Here is a 17100-nt window from a genome sequence, read left to right on the forward strand (position 1 = left end):
CTTCCAGCTCTGTCCTAGTGTGCCAATGGCTACATGGTGGACATTTTATATGTTTGTTAATACAAGGTTAGACCCTGAAGTCCATACACACTTTTCATTCCAGCACAGTTCTCCCTAAAATCAAAAGGACTGATTTCTGAATAGGACTGATTAAAAATGGCAGGAATTAGATCTGTATTTGTTTAGCACCAACAGTGTGTTCAGTACTGTCAAGTATGTAATTGTTTCTATCATCTCAGGCATTTAAAATGCTTTATATACTCCAGTGTCTACAGAATAACTCAAATAACTCCACATTTTTTGATGAAAGACTCTCAGATTTTCCGTAGGGCCATAGCAATAACCATAGTTTCAGGATACAATTTCAAAACCTTTGTGAACAGGTGATCTCTTTTTTTCTTTTTTTTTTTTTTTTTTTTCTTCTCCCCCCAGTCCTACAGTGAAACCCTGTGTGGGATTTCCTCTTTTTTTTTTTTTTTTTTTCCAATTGTGAAATTAAATTATTGCAAAGGCAAGGAAAAACAATCTGAAATTCAGGATCTACTGAACAGCAAAAAACTTTCTATGGAAATGGAGCTCAGAAGTCAGATTATAAACCTATTGGTTCATCTCATATGAAGCTCACTTATCAAAGGATGTCCAACACTGTGCTACTAAGGATTTAAATAAAGTTATATGCTAGAAAAAAAGGTCCCTGAAGCAGTGAAGAAGTAAGTGACCTCCTTACCACCTTTTAGATTGTGGGGAGGTTCTCCGGCACAGCTCTGAGGCAGCCCTGGGCAGGTTTCCTTGGCTCCTGAGACAAAGGTGGTGGTCCCCAGCACGGCAGAGGTTGGTTGACACGATCTGTCATCCTGTCTGGTCCCTCTCCCCTTTCCATTAGTGACTCCTATCTCAGTGCTTCACCCCGCCAAGTGATGCCTTTCAGGGATGGAGCTGGGAGGCCAGAAGGACAGCGGCAGTGAAGAGCCGAGTACCTCAGCCTCAAGATGTAGAAACGACAGAGGCAGATCCACTGTGGACCTGACTTCTGAGATGGCCCTGCTTTGAGCAGGAGATTGGACAAGATGACCTCCACAGGCCCCTTCCAACCTAGGTTGTTTGTGACTTTGTGTTTTTATGAAAAAATCTACTTTGCAGTGTGATTCATTTGAAAAGCATAAGCAATTTTTCATGTAGCATCTATTTATAGTTATTGGATATTCTCAACATTTGAAAGAAATTTCAGAGCATTTCTACCACTCAGTTCTTCGGTCTTGGATTAATGGCAAATGTTTCTCTTTCAGCTTTGCTTCTGAAAATCTTATTGTATTGATAAACAGAAATCAGCTCCTGATGTCTGAATAAAATGGAGTATGCATGTCCATAAGCCAGACCACAGTGCTCCTAAGTCACCTGTGTAATCTTAGAACCATTTTTTCTGTTATGCCATTATCAGAATATATGTGACCAATAAGGATATATTGAAGTGCTGCAATTTATGAATTAATTGTTCCAAGCAATTACTACGACTAACATTAAAGAAGTGATTTCCCCTATATGAGAGATATAGCAAGTACCTTGTAACAAATATACAGTGGTAACAAGTATATGACAAATAATCAAAGAAATTAAATTGTTTTCAAATGAATAGTACATTTTATGAGTCAAATGTAGTCCAGAAACAAAAAGGATTGTTTCAGTTTGTCCTTTGAGTTGTAGTTTAATAATAGAGACAAAAATATCTGAGCAGGGAAATCAACCATCTCAGTCAAATTGTGATACCTTTACTTTCAAAAAGCATTTTATTCCACAAATAGTTCTATTAATTTGGTATAACAGATAGAAGAGTATCACAGTTCAGTCGTTCAGCCTTGAGGTTGTAAGTGAAGGCAAGGTTAGCTTTAGTATCACAATTTTTTCAATTGATAAGTCAGAAATAAACACTGTCTGCTCTCAACAGAAACACTGAGGAGAGCAGGATGTTAAGTTTTATTGTGTATCCTGTTTTTTAGTCAGCTCAGTATTACTTTTAAAAACTTACAGAGTCTTCTGCAGGCTTTGTGTGAACAGAAAATAGTCACAGACAGCTATTCTTTTGCTTGCTGAAAATTAGTATCAAGCACTTCTACAATACAGTCTAGACAGGAAATTGCCTTGTCCTTCAGCAGAAAATTGATTAGGTAATTCATTACATCAGTCATCTAAGACACTCCATCCTTGGAAAATTTGTTTTCTGTGGCTGTGATAAAGGTAAGATCTATAGGTCTTCTCTTCTAAGTAGGTGAGTCATCCCAGGCTGGATATTTCACACATATTTTCTTAGGACAGCAATTCTTCTCTGTGGCTAAACCAATTGAAGAAAAACATTAAACTTACCTGATGCTTATCTGTAGGGTGCTCAGGATACAGGACAGAATAAGACTCCTATAAAGAACTTTTGGTACTTCTGGTCCTCTTCAGCTCGCAAGCAACAGCTTTTGTTCGCGTCTGAAATGTTTGCACTCCCCCAAGAGAACGCTCTCAGGAGAACCTGAATCTCCCCGAGGTATTTTCTTTTCATTGCCATCTATTGATTTTCATTTAAGTGTGTAGATCACAGCATATACGTTTACTCTGTAGATCAGCTCAGAAAAATTCTCGCTTACATGACGCGTTCTTCTCCTGATGCGTTACTGTTTGCACGTTAATCACAATTATCTGACTTTTAGCATTTGCAGTCAGCATGTGACAGAGGTGAACCTAAAAATGTGCCCCATGGATTCCAGCCAACAGAAAAAAAAAATAAGTCAGAGAGTAAAGAAATGCAGCAATTTATACCAAATTATGACTAGGAAGAATTCACAGGGCAGTAAAGCAGGAACAGAACGATGAACGAGCTGAATGTGAGTATATGACATGGCAAAAAGGAAAGCAATTAATAAATCAGTCTTTTAAAAGTAGTGAAGAAAAGAAAGACAATAAAATAAATAGTTTAAAGAAAAAGATATTTTACAAAAGGGTTTTGTCTTTTTTCTCCCCTAAATGTGTAGATTTACAATCCTGATTTGGATAGAAAGCAATTGTAAAAAATGCTGAAAAAGGGAAGAAAGTATCCTTCAAAAAAACTGAAGCCATGTCCAAGCAAGCAAAAGAGAAGAGAATGTGAATAGTGGCAAATTAAGCATATTGACACAAATCACAGGCCAACAATAAATGTTTTAGGGATTGTTTGCTAAAGGCATGAAAACTAACAGCAAACTCTTCTTCAAAGCCGTTGGGAGTGGAGAACCTCCCTTGGAGTCATTAAGGCCAATTGGCATGCAAATGAGAGGGCAAGTTACAGCAGAAGAAACAAAGGGATTCTTGCATGTTTCCTCAGCCTGGAAGATCTTAGAGATTCACATTCCAGAAGTCTTCTTTACAAAGATGGATCAGAAGATCTGTTTCAAACTGAAATGTCTGTGGAGGAGGTTATAGAACAAATTTACAAAATGAACAGTAGCAAACTGCCAGGACCATATGGTATTTACCCGGGAGATCTAAAGGAAATTGAGGATGAAATAGCTGAACTACCATTTTCCTGAAAACTGCCTCTACACGAAATGTATGGAAGGTGGCGACTACGACACTAACTTTTTAATAGTATCTCAGTTAGGGATTCTGGGATTACAGACCAGTGATTTTGATTTCTGGGAAATAACACTGAATGTGGAAAAAATAATCCTAACTTACACGCAGGGTGATAAACTCTGTGCTAGCTGTTACCACTCAGAAAAAAAGGGTCTTGGAAATGTCACACATAATCCTGTGAAACAGTCAGTTTCACGTTCAGTAAAACTCAAAGAAGCAACTACAAAATAAGACAGAATTTTCAGTTGTTATACTTGCTCTTCAGCATATGAGCCCCTTTGCAAAATGCATGCCAAAAGGTTTTTTGTTTGTTTGTTTGTTTGTTTTTTAATTTGTTCTGAAAAACAGAATACCTCTATTTCCAAGCAGCTTGCTTTGATATGTCCTTGGGCCACCACAGCAATAACAATGCTACCAATAAAAGAGCAGGAAATTATTGCTGCAGGAATAGAGAACAAAACAGCATGTCAAACTATGTCCACTTTTAAATACTATGTTACGTTTTTGGTCTTCCCTCCTATCTCTCATCCCCAGAAGGGACAGGGCAGAACTAGGAAAGGTTCAAGGGAGGACAGTAACAGTGATCAAAGAGATGAAACGGCTTCCATAAGGGGAACAACTAAATTGTTTAGGACTGTTCAGCCAGGGAGAGACAATTTTGTACAGCTATCATGGCCTGGAGAAGGTGAACAGTCAATGAGTTTTTCCTACAAAAGCTAGTGAGAGCTCAAATTATATTTTTTGAGGGGCAGGTTGAAAATGAACAAAATTAGTTATACTGTGAAACTCTTTCCCACAGGATATTTTGATATTAAAATTGTACAGCTGTTCAGGAAGCTAATTAACAGAGGAAAAATTCACCAGATACTATAAGCATAAAGATAATATCTCTTATTCAGGAATTCGCTGAACCACTAATCACTGGAGATATTGAAAAAGTATTGTGGGCAAGTATGGGCATATTCTGGCTTGGGTTTTACACTGTTACCAAGTTATCTGTTAATTTTCACTGTCGACGAGGTGTTACACTTCTGGATGGACTTTTGGTCTTATACAGTAAGCTATACTTATAGTCCTTCACTTGCATATAGAGGTACCCCACACAAGGTTATAAGGGATATCAAGGTTAATTTCTGAAGTCCCTTATGCCCTGGTGTGTGGGCAGAGTCTCAGTCAGAATCTACCTTCTCTTTCTCTTAGGCATAAATGTATTTAGATTTTAGATATGAATGCAAACTACTAATCAGATTTTAAGCAAATGAAAGAAAAGTGTTGATCTGAAATAATAACATTGTGTCTCTGAGGAAGTGTGTGAAATTCTGTGTCATCATCTTGAAGAGAAGATAGAGCAAAATTAAAATATTCCAAAATCTCTGTAAGGAAAACCTGTGCCCAGGAATAATTTCCATGAGGGTGACAAAAAAAAAAAAAAAAAAAAAGCATTTTAAATATTTCCTGTAGTTGTATTTATTTTCAACATACACCAAAATTAGATCTCCTTTAAGGCTTAGTATCTGTAGACACTGCACAGTTATGAAGGAAAAGGGATTTATCAGTGCAACTCTGTTGCCAATTTAGGCTGAAATTTTAAATTAGAAAGAGGTCCTCATGTGTTTTAAGTGTGGCCATTTTCCTCACAGAGTGTCTCATCAAGGTGGTAGGAATAAAAAGCTCCTTCACAGTTTGCACTTTGTTGATGAGTATTTGACTTACATGACAACCCTTGCATTTTAAGAGTAGAAATGAATGTAAGCTATTACCTTCTGCTTGTTGCTTGAGACCTTACAGGAATTAATTGCACACTTTTTGGTTTCTAGAATCAACATTCAAACCAACAACCAAAAAACCTAGCATGAATGGAAACTTCGCTAGCAGCCCCCGATTGCTGTGAATCAAATGACTGGAGTCTGATCTCACTTTTTCTCCTTGGAGACAATCCATATAAATAAAGTTGCATGGTCCAGAAAGTAGGAACCTATATATGCAATTTAAAAATATGCCATTATAGGAAGAATGAACAGAATATTTGGGCGGGAAATAAAAATACAAGATCTCTTTCTCCAACCTTGGGCAAATCATTTACTTATCTGTTCCTCTCTTTTTCTGTTAACTTTTGGTGAGCTTTATGTTTATGCCAGCAGATGTATATTGCCAGCAATGCAACTCCTACTCTGCACTTCAAAAATTCCTGATATATATCAGGAAGCATAAGTTAATAATACAATAATCAATATTGGTCTGGTTGGACCTCACTGATTCAGAGAGATTTTACCTAACTACAAGACACTGGCCAGTTACGACTTTGTAGCCCATTGTAACATCAAAACTGGAAAGTTTTGAATCTTCTATTGTGTTTTGGGCACAACTGGTGGCAATAAACATCCGTGTGGTAATGGGGAGAAAAATTTCATTTCTGTTTGCTGGACATCATGTTTTCTGAGTTTCAAAGGTGATAAGCAGGTAGCTTTTGCTTCTTGGACTGAGCTGGGTCCTTCCAGGTGGTTGACATATTTTCTGGATTCAATCAATTTTCTGAAGAGTGTCCTCAACTGAATTTAATTTTTTCTCTAACCACAGCCCCTGTTCAGCAGGTTTACTAAAGAGAAGGCAGACAATAGCAACATCAGTTCCCTTTTGCTGGGGATAAAAGCACCTCTGTGAAGCAAGGGGTGAAGCTAGCAAAGAGAAATTCAGTTTACATTTTTTAATGCCAACTAATGTCTGTGTAACCCAAGAGGGCTTAATTTCACAGTGAAGTTAGTTTGACTCATTTCATGACAGCTAATTTTTTTGAGTTGCTTTTAAAAGATGAAAAATTCTATGAAAGGTGCACAGCTCTGGCAACAAGTTAATAGGGAACAGCCTGCTACAGCCCAAAGTATATGAGCCCTCACTTGCCAATCTAACAGTCGTTCCCTGTTGGTATGATTGGATTATTTCATTGGATTATTTCCCAGATGGGCATTAATGTGTTTGTAGGGCACATTCAGTTAAAGGGTCAATGTTTATTAAAGCTGCAGATATTGCATTTGCTCCGAGCATGTAATTAAAACAGCAGATTGCTCTCTGTTTTGCCTTTCATACAGTAGGCTGTATCATAAAAGAGCTCTGGATCACTTTGCCACCTGTTTTTGTCAAGAGCTTTAAAGTAGAATATATTATAGGCTTCTTAAATGAAATGAAATAGTATTTTTCCATAAAGCTAAGGTTTTCAAAGATTATGATTTACACTGTAGGCAGGGAAATTCCATATTCCCTCAAAGATCTCTGCTTCAGTTTATGGATTTGTTGTACCTTTCTCCCTCCAGAACTCCCTGCTTCTATTATTCAATATGAGAGGGGGAAATCTTCAGTGAAATAAACATGACCTAGGTCCATAATTTCTAAATAGATGATACTGTACAGAGCTATTCTTGCATAAAAGCAAGATTCTGATCATACTGTGATTCAATCATACTTTTTAATATGACTAGTATTAGTAATACTCATTGTCTTACAATTGCCCCTCCCTAAAATATCAATGGTGTCTGTTTTCAGGAAGATACAAAATTATTTTTTTTTAACCTATCCTGTCTTATCCAATTCCATTCTGCATTTTATATATTCTAAGAATGTTTCAGTTCAACATGAATGAAATTATGGTTCTTATATATCATATATTATGTTATGTATTAGAAATTTAGCATTGAGGTCAAGCAATGTTTTATCAGTAGTTTTAATAATATTAAGCAGTAAAATACAGTAGTCCCAGGCATTAAAATGCTATGTTCATTGCTCCAATACACTGTTTCTACCATACAAAGTCTGTATTCAAAGGCTTTGTTTCCCTTATTCTATCTTAAGAAGAAAGTCTCAGAGCCACGTCCCCAGGTTCAGCCATGAAGCAATCTGCAGACCTGAAAAATGAAGGCAGAAAGACTTCTTGGTTTTCAAAGTAACCTTTTGACCATATGTCATTAAGACGCTAGATCTCCTCTAAGAGTCTCTTCCAATTGTATTGGCTTAGTGCTATTCCAGAAGCTTACCATGTCCAATCACCCTAAAAGAATCCTAATCAGGCCTTAGGCTAAAATGCTGCATTGACAGAATAGCTGGATAGTAAGTTGTTGCATTTTCTTCAGCTGATGACCTTGTCAAATAACCACATTTCCAACTTCTGGAGTTAAAATAGATGAAGTGTCATTGAAAATCAAGGTCAGTCTTTTGTTTCCAGGTAGGCAGACAAGTTAGGCCTGCAAGTAAGTCTTAGATTGTAGCCTTGAATCATATTAAAGGGTTTGGATCTGCAAGGTGAGCCTGGATGGACAAAATTCAGGGATGATGCTTTACATTAGACATTTATTTAAGAACCGTCCTTCAGAGGTACTCATATTGTCCATCCTAGGAATACAGGACTTCTTCAGGATTTCTGATCCAGCCCTTCCATCTCTGAGATCTGGGGCCTTAACAGCTCTCAGAACTCCTGCAGTTTGTCTCCTCTTGTCATTTGGTGCTGCTCCAGGGCTCTGAAAATAGCTGTGCTGTACTGCTGACTCAGTTGATGCATTAGATGCTGGCCTGGAACAGTCCGTATGGCCATATTATGGCAAAACTGATAATAAGATGTCCACGATACTGATTTGATTTTTTTAAATTTTATTTTATTTTATTTTATTTCGTTTTGTTTTGTTTTATTTTATTTTAATTTGGGTGACTAACAGAGTCTGAGAACTAAGAAGGCATGATGCTTAACTGATTTGACTTGGTATTTTAGGCCCTGATCTTCTCACATGCTTCATGCACACAGCCACTGTGAAATGTAAACCATCAAGCTCAAGTTGGGTTTACCTGCAATAACTCAAAAAACCCCATATTTTATTTGGTCGTAACTTGTCTTGTTTTGCATGACTTCTGTTCCTAAAGGAAGACGGCTGGGCCCAAAATAGCAAAGTGTGTGACTGATATGATTAGAAAAATGATGGGAGCATTCTCTTCTATTTTTTAATTCAAACAAACACCTGTGGTAACCAGCCTATGAGTTTAGTTACCTCTTTGCAGATTATCGTGTGAAAGCAGCACATTGAACCAGCACCATTCAACTAGGAGAGAAGGCTGCCCACTTACATTTCCTTTGCTTTGGTTGCTGCACCAGATTAAGAGCAGCCTGTGGAGGTTTGGGGAAGTTGTTTCTTTCCTGAAAGCTGGTGAAAACACACAGGGGTGAGTTGCTTGTGACGTGCAAGTGAGAGAGGCAGGGACTCAACAGCACAAGCAGAGAATGAGGGGATATCCAAGAAGAACAGACTCCTCACTGGGCCTCAGCTGTGATGGAAAGGAGCAAGGGGAGACAGTGGAATTTGTTGCAGCCCAGTAAGTCTCTGATTTGTGAGGGCGTTACCGAAGGAAGAGGTCTGCCCAATAATGACATCTGGGGCAGAGGAGAAATTTGTTTATAAATCTTCTGTTTCTGATCTACTTCACTATGTTCGTTTAAGTTCCTGTGCTCCAGTGAGATAGCTTTTGGAAATCAATTCTCCAGGAGTTCCGGAAACACTCACAAAATGGTTGACCCACCTTTGATTTGGGTTGATTTAGGGTGACCCACATTTAAAAGATTCCCATCACACCAATCTTAATAAAACTTTCTCCTGAAGTGTAATTAGCAAGTCTGTACGAATGAGATTAGTGTTGTCTAATAAAACTGATAACTTAATGCCTGCTCTGTGTTCCCATCTGATGCCTCAGCTGGCAAGACATTCCCCTCTGTAGCCATCACCTCTAGGATTAGTTACCAGCTGATTAAATCTCAGGAAAGCCCTTGTATCCTATGGATTGGGTGCTAGCCATGCTCCCTGCAAGCAGGTGTGGGAGCAGATATTTTCTGCCGATGGAGGGTTATGCCTTTGCAACTGTGCAGATTGTCATGAGTAGTAGCACCAGAGATGCAAGCCACAGATGGCGACAAGGGGATGCAGCTGTCTGCATGAGGCTTAGTATCCCTGAAGCAGCTGCACTGGGAATTTGGTAGATGTAGCATGGCTTATGTGTGCTGAGTGCTCTCCTTTAATCCTTTTGCCTTCACCTTATCTTTGCTCATTACAGTATTATTACAAATTATGAGCATTGCTAAAGCACTAACAATAAGGCAACCTGTTGACATAACCCCTATGTCCTGTGTTCTCTGGGTTCCTGGCCTAAGGTAGACTACACTCTGCATTCATTGCTAATTATTACTTCTCTTGTCTTTTTTGTTTTGTTTTCGCTTTACTTTCCACTTTGAGTAGGAACAATCTTATGGGTGTCAAGAGCCTTGCGCAGGAAGGGTAAATAGCATTTTAAATGGTATCCCATGATTTTTAAAAAGGGAAAAAGGAAGACCCAGGGAACTACAGGCCAGTCAGTCTCACCTCCATGCCCGGCAAGATTATGGAGCAGACTCTCATGGAGACTATGCTCAGGCACATGGCAAATAAGGAGGTGATTGGTGACAACCAACATGGCTTCACTAAGGGCAAATTGTGCCTGGCAAACTTGGTGGCCTTCTATGATGAGGTTACAGCGTCGGTGGATAAGGGAAGAGTGGCAGACTTCATCTACCTGGATTTGTGCAAAGCATCTGACACTGTCCTGCACAACATCCTTGTCCCTAAATTAGAGAGACATGGATGTGACAAATGGACCACTCGGTGGATAAGGAATTGGCTGGATGGTCGCATTCAAAGAGTTGCAGTCAACAGCTCAATGTCCAAGTGGAGACCAGTGATGAGTGGTGTTCCTCAGGGTTGGTACTGGGACTGGCACTGTTTAACATCTTTGTCGGCGACATGGACCGTGGGATTGAGTGCACCCTCAGCAAGTTTGCTGACGACATCAAGCTGTGTGGTGTGGTCAACACGCTGGAGGGAAGGGATGCCATCCAGAGGGACCTTGACAGGCTGCAGAGGTGGGCCCATGCGAACTGCATGAAGTTCAGCAAGGCCAAGTGCAAGGTCCTGCATGTGGGTCGGCGTAATCCCAAGCACGGCTACAGGCTGGATGGAGAATGGATTGAGAGCAGCCCTGAGGAGAAGGGCTTAGGGGTGTTGAGTGATGAAAAGCTCCACATGAGCTGGCAGTGTGCGCTTGCAGCCCAGAAAGCCAACTGTGTCCTGGGCTGCATCAAAAGAGGCGTGACCAGCAGGTCGAGGGAGGTGATTCTGCCCCTCTACTTTGCTCTGGTGAGACCCCACCTGGGGTACTGTGTCCAGCTCTGGGGGCCCCAGTACAAGAAAGACATTGAGCTGTTGGGTTGAGTCCAGAGGAGGGCCACAAAGCTGACCAGAGGGCTGGAGCACCTCTCCTATGAGGACAGGCTGAGAGAGTTGGGCTTGTTCAGCCTGGAGAAAACAAGGCTCCGGGGAGACCTAATTGCAGCCTTTTAGTATCTCAGGGGGGCCTACAAGAAAGCTGAAGAAGGACTGTTTACAAGGGCAAGTAGTGACGGGACAAGGGGTAATGGGTTTAAGCTGAAGGAGGGTCGATTTAGATCAGATGTGAGGAAGAAATTCTTTACTGTGAGGGTGGTGAGGCACTGGAACAGGTTGCCCAGAGAAGCTGTGGCTGCCCCCTCCCTGGAAGTGTTTAAGACCAGGTTGGATGGGGCTTTGGGCAACGTGGTCTAGTGGAGGGTGTCCCTGCCCATGGCAGGGGGGTTGCAACTAGATGGGCTTTGAAGTCCCTTCCAACCCAAACCATTCTGTGATTCAATGATTATATGACACAAGAACATGATGCAAGGCTTAATTATTGAACTCAGTCCCTTTTGAATCTATCATTGAAGCCAGAAGACAAGGGTAGAAGATAACCTTGATGGAATACTTAAATTCCAGCTATTATTTAAACTATGTTCTATTTTGCACAGAGTGAAATTGAGGATATCCTTATACCTTTCAATTTAATTTCCACTGCACTCTTAGTGTTTCTTTTTTATTGCTCTGCTTTGTTTCTTCCAGTCATTTCCAAATTTGTTCCTCAAGATCCTTATCCCATCTTCTTTTCCATTGCATTCATTTATTTGATTAGCTATTAATAAATCCTTTATCTCTTATAATTCTCTGTGTCATCATTAGTGCTTTAGCATTAGCACAGAAATTGTACAGTTAAACTTCTCTTGCTATTGGAGCAAGTATTTTTCTCTGAAGCATCCGTGCAGAATTTAGATTATGACTCACATTATATCTAAAGGCAGCTTGATCTCCTGCTGGTGTATCGCAAACTCTCTGGAGGGTACTGGATCTTGCTCCCCCAGATTCCTGATTTTGGGGGAACTGACAGGCTAGTTAGGTCCCTATTGTCATGTGAAGGAGCTCACAAGGATACTTTAATTTGTAGCCTGGTAGAAATTGCCATTTTTTGTGCTGTATCACCTGAGAGCAACAGAGGTACGGTACAGTGCCATCCCAGTGTTATCTTTTCCCAACTCCTGCCTGACCGGAGTTTGCTAGCAGGCACCTAAGTGGATCTAAACTATTTCCAGACTGGGAATTCTCCAGGGATATTAGCTTTGGTTCTGGACCAAGGTGCAAAAGACATAGAATATCTCTGAATCAGTGCTGTAGGAGAGGTCAGGAAGAGGAATAGGTAAGGACGCAGAGTAATAGAATTTGCTTATAATATTATTTATTTAGCATTTTTTCAAATTCCTTTGGGAAACAGAAAACATTAAACATAGAGATAATTCCAGAGAAATGAGAAGGATTGTATTTTAAACGTTCTAAATTCATGAGAGGTTTGGGGAAGGGAAAGAAATGAAAACTGCTCACACAGAGAATATATCAAGTTGCATCAACTAGAGAAGCTTGAATTACTGCTTGTGCAAAACTGTAGAAAATGTTTACAGGCAATGTTATTCTTCCATCAGATGATTTCCCCTGCTTTGCCTTCCCCTTCTCTTCTTCTGAGCTTTTTCCTTTCTATAATCTTTGATTTCCTTTTTACTTGTTCTCAACTTCTCACTTTTTGCTAGTGCCCAGTTTTCCTCTTCCTCTCCCCTTTTGCCTTTTTTGTTGCATTTGCTCTATCTTTAATTTCTCTCCCATGTGCCTTTTTTTCTTTTGTATCACTTGCTGCTTCCCTCTCTATATAGTTATTTAGCTAATTCATTCCCCTAGATCTCTTTATATTTCTATCTTAAAAGACAAAAAAGCTAAGTGGGAAAGGCAGCTTTCAGGTAAATATTTATGCTGTGTAATGGGCTGCTTGCTGTGTTATACACCTTCATGTTATCCCAGCACAAACTGGCAGAGGAGATAAAATGAAGGATGAAGGAGGAAAAAAAAGAAGTGTTGAACTGTCAGGATCCCCATGAAGGCATGTTACAGTGAACAGTATTAACCTAGAGGGCTTTCTTGGGATTCCCTTTTGGGTTAATCTCTGCTCTGAGTATTTGCCTTGCAACTGTAAAATGAAGATTTTGGAATTTCCCTCCCTCGAAGAGGTAGTGCGAAGACAAATATATTAGAAGTTTGAGGAGTAATCACATAAAAAAGGTAATGACACCACAGAAGAATGAAAAACAGTTAATGTCAAAGTGGCAACAGCTTGACAAATACTTAAGCAGTGGACAAAAATGCTTGAGTGGTTTTCAAACTGTGTGTTTTCAAATTCATCGCCAACTACTACAGAGCACAATAAATTTTCCAACATTTTATTTCCCATATGAGCTCTTGGGACAACTAAATCTCAGCATACTATCAAAATATTTTTGATATACATTTCCTTTTCTACTCAATTTTGGAAGATAAATATTTTCTAAGACCAATACATCATCCAGATAATTAATAATAATACAGAAGAACTGGATAAATGATTTCTAGAAATCAGCTATCATTTTTTAAAATGCTGTAATTCTGAAAAGAAATACTGAAAATTAAAACTTGATTTAATGAAGCATTCGCCAGACATCTTATTTGTTTCTTTTTTGTACAACCACATTTAGCAGTTAATGCAAAGTGAATTTTGTACATGTAATTCAGAATTCACTTCACAAAATAAAAATGAAGTGAATTCTAAAGGAGAAAGAGTTAATGAAACAGTGTAAGTCTCAAGAACTTCTTTCAATAGCTCCTCTGACATGTCTCTAACATTTCAGTAGCATCTACAGGGAAAACCTTTATCTTACTGTTGGAAAAAGAGAAAAGACGTGATAATGTGGAAAAGAACCTCCAGTTATGAAGTAAAGTGACAACCAAGCTTGGGTGTAAAAGTAAATTAAGCATTGTAAATGGACTGTAGACGTTCGAGCCTTGGTCCACTGAAGTCAATGGTTATACTCCCACTGAGTCACTGAGAGTGAGGTTTTCACTCTAACTTCAGATTTTAGCTTTGGAAAGCCTTCATAAATAAACACTTGAAGTTCCTCAGTTTACCTGCAAGAGATACCTTAGTTGAGCCTATATTTTAATTTTAGAGTAATCTGATTGACTTAAATCTGTGTAACTAGTTAGAACTAGGAATTCAGGGTTTGGTGTTGACAATGCAATCCCTATAAAATGAGAGAAGCGTTTTGAGCAATGCCTGTGATGTTCTTCCTGAAAGGAAACAGGTTCCTTTACTCATACTTTTGCTGGCACAACAAATGAAGCAAGACTGTTTGAAAATGTTTTATTTCAGCACATAATTTGTTCCTTAGCATTTTCTTCATGTTCACTACTGTTGGTTGTTTGCTTTCAGAATTAATTTTGACAAAGCACCGTCATATAACAATGAATAATCCAGGAGTGGCCAAAATAATAGATTAGTATTTAGTCAGTCTTTTACTTTTCTAGCTTCAGTGATTCTAATGATTGGTAGTATAACTTTAGTGACAAAAATTCCCGATCGTCATTATAAAGATAAATACAGTGCCTCCTGGTTTGTAATTACTGGTAATAGTAATACCACCTTTCTACATTCTCTGAACATATTCTATAAATGGTATTTTAATGTCTAATATAGACAGTTGCAAATATTTTATGTACATTATTAATGGAATTTTGCTACTGGAAAGTACTCAGAAATAACTCTATAGCTAAAAATATGCAATTGTATGTTTTAGGAAATTAAATCCAGTGAGTCAGCCTTATACCATAAATAGTTATTTTTGCCTTTATCATGTGCTGAGCACCACATTCAGGCTTGAACTGTGGGGTGTGTACGTCTATCTCTGCCTTTCTGAGTTGGAAGGTTCATTTAATCTTGATCCCAGAAGAAAGTTTCTCATGAAGATGTCTGGCCATGGCTTTTAAGGGCAGCTCATACAGCTTTTGTGCCCCACAACAATGGCACACTTTAAAATTGCTGAGTGCTGGTCACAAAAAGGGAGTCTTGAACTATGTTTTCTCTCTTATTCTAGTGGCCTCTGCTAAGTGACATCTCGAGGCCTTGCAATTGAATGACCTTCCTTTCACTTTTGTGCCTTTACAGTTGTATTTACTTGTTAATCGTAGTCCTTGCTGTTCCCCGATGTTAACTGAGATTATGTAAATGATTAAATAATGACAATAACAGTACATGTCTTATAAAACATGAATCATCTCCCCTTGCAGGAAAGAGCTTGTTTAAGTGAGAGAGCATGATTGTGGGGGGAATGACCATCTTTGGCTTGAAAGGAATAGGCGTTGGCTTCTTGAAAAGGCTGAAAGGAAATCTAACTAAAGCCAGTTTTGAATCATACTGATAAGCCAGGGAATTCCTAAAACTGCCATGCAAACAAACCACTTATCCTGTTTCCAGGCTTTCCTCAACAGCAAATGCACTGAGGCAATTCCAAGAGTTTCTGAAGAGTTAAAGACAAAACACATTAAGTAAAAGTAGGAGATAGGGGAAAAATGGTGAATTGTTTGTGGAGAGTTTTTAAGTAAAGTAGCTGAAAGAAATTTTACAAAACCCTTTGGACAACCTCCCTCTGTCCTCAGAAATTTATATAGGATAAATAGAACAAATACTGTTCCTGCATGTTTGTTTATCTGTGAAACTTCTCCACACAAAAAGTAATGATACCCTTTCATTGACATCATCCAAGTAATAATATCCTTCTGACTGTGCCATAGGGCTAATAACAAGCTTTCAAGTACTTCAATGAGTAATGTATTTTTGACATTCTACATAAGAATAAAAAGACTCCTTAAAAATACATACCTCCTATTTGTTCCAGTGCAAATCTCAATATCAAAAAATTAAGCTGTTGTGGATTTGAGTGTAGAATTTGACCCTTTGTACCAAAGAAGTAATACAAGTTCTAAGAGACTAGTTATTTCCTTAGTTTTCTTAACAATTTTGTAATTACAAAATTAATTTGTTTTAATTAACTTTTCATCACTATTCCACACGACAAGCGTACATTAGGAAAAAAAGAAAGGAACAGGGTGACAGACAAGGCTTATCAGAACTCTCTTAAGTTTAATTGCATGCTATTAATCATTCAGCAAATTAGCCTTGAGAGGTCACTGTTGCTCACGCAGGACAGAAGCATTAATGCTAAGATACTACATAGTTTAGTTATGCAGTTACTACTAGGCTTTTTACGCTATAATCCAGTCTTACGTTGACATGCAAAGACTTTATCATGTGACACAGTAGAAGGTTGTTGTGAAATTGTTCATAATGAAAATGTAAACTTTCTTCTTTCAAATCATTACTTTAATTACCTAATATAACAGATTTAGTACAAAAAGATGATATGTATTCATTAGGGCACTCTGATCAGATTGCTTCATGTCATAATGTTTCATCACTAATGTGAAATACATTGCAATGTTGATCTTTTTATTAAGCCAATATCTTTTAAAGCTAAAGATCTAGCAAGTTGTACAGGAAGTTAACTATGTGTCTGCTTATTGAGCTTGATTTACTTTGCTGATCTCTTAATATCATCAGATAAAATACGAAGATCAAAGAAATTTCCTGCCTAAGAGGGAAAGTGAACTGCACTTTTTCATGCTACCAGTGAGACTTCTTGTAACCCAACCAATAGAATAACTGCATTGCAGAGGCATGAATCTTAGGAATTAGACTTGCAGAAAAGCTGCAGTCATCGTCTATAGCTTCTTTCAGAACAAATTCCCTTTTCCATGACTGCGAGCTATTAGAATGCCCATTTTACTCTGACTGCATTCCCATTTGAACTCATGATAAAAGCAGGCTTTCAAAGCTGTTGTAAACTGAGTTCTCTTTTTGCCTACTCATTGAAAAAACAAGTAGTAGAATTTGTCTTACATCAAAAACAAAATTCACTGATTTGTTCTGTTCACGTGTGGAATTACATTCTGCCAATAATGTGAAATCATATTTCATCCGTTTGCAATGATAGCTCGCTCAAACTCTATCATATTCCGTAAGCTAGATTTGATAACTTTGAGACTGAACAGTATCTAACGCTGTGAGAAATTCTGGTTAAATTGGTGGAATCAATTGCAGTAACCACTTTAGGATGTGCATGGCATGTTTGAACAAACCCATATAGGATTAGTTTAAAATTATTTTTGTGCTAAACCATTCCAACACCTTCTTTCC

This window comes from Grus americana, chromosome 3, assembly GCF_028858705.1.
Source record: "Grus americana isolate bGruAme1 chromosome 3, bGruAme1.mat, whole genome shotgun sequence".
NCBI classification, from domain to species: domain Eukaryota; kingdom Metazoa; phylum Chordata; class Aves; order Gruiformes; family Gruidae; genus Grus; species Grus americana.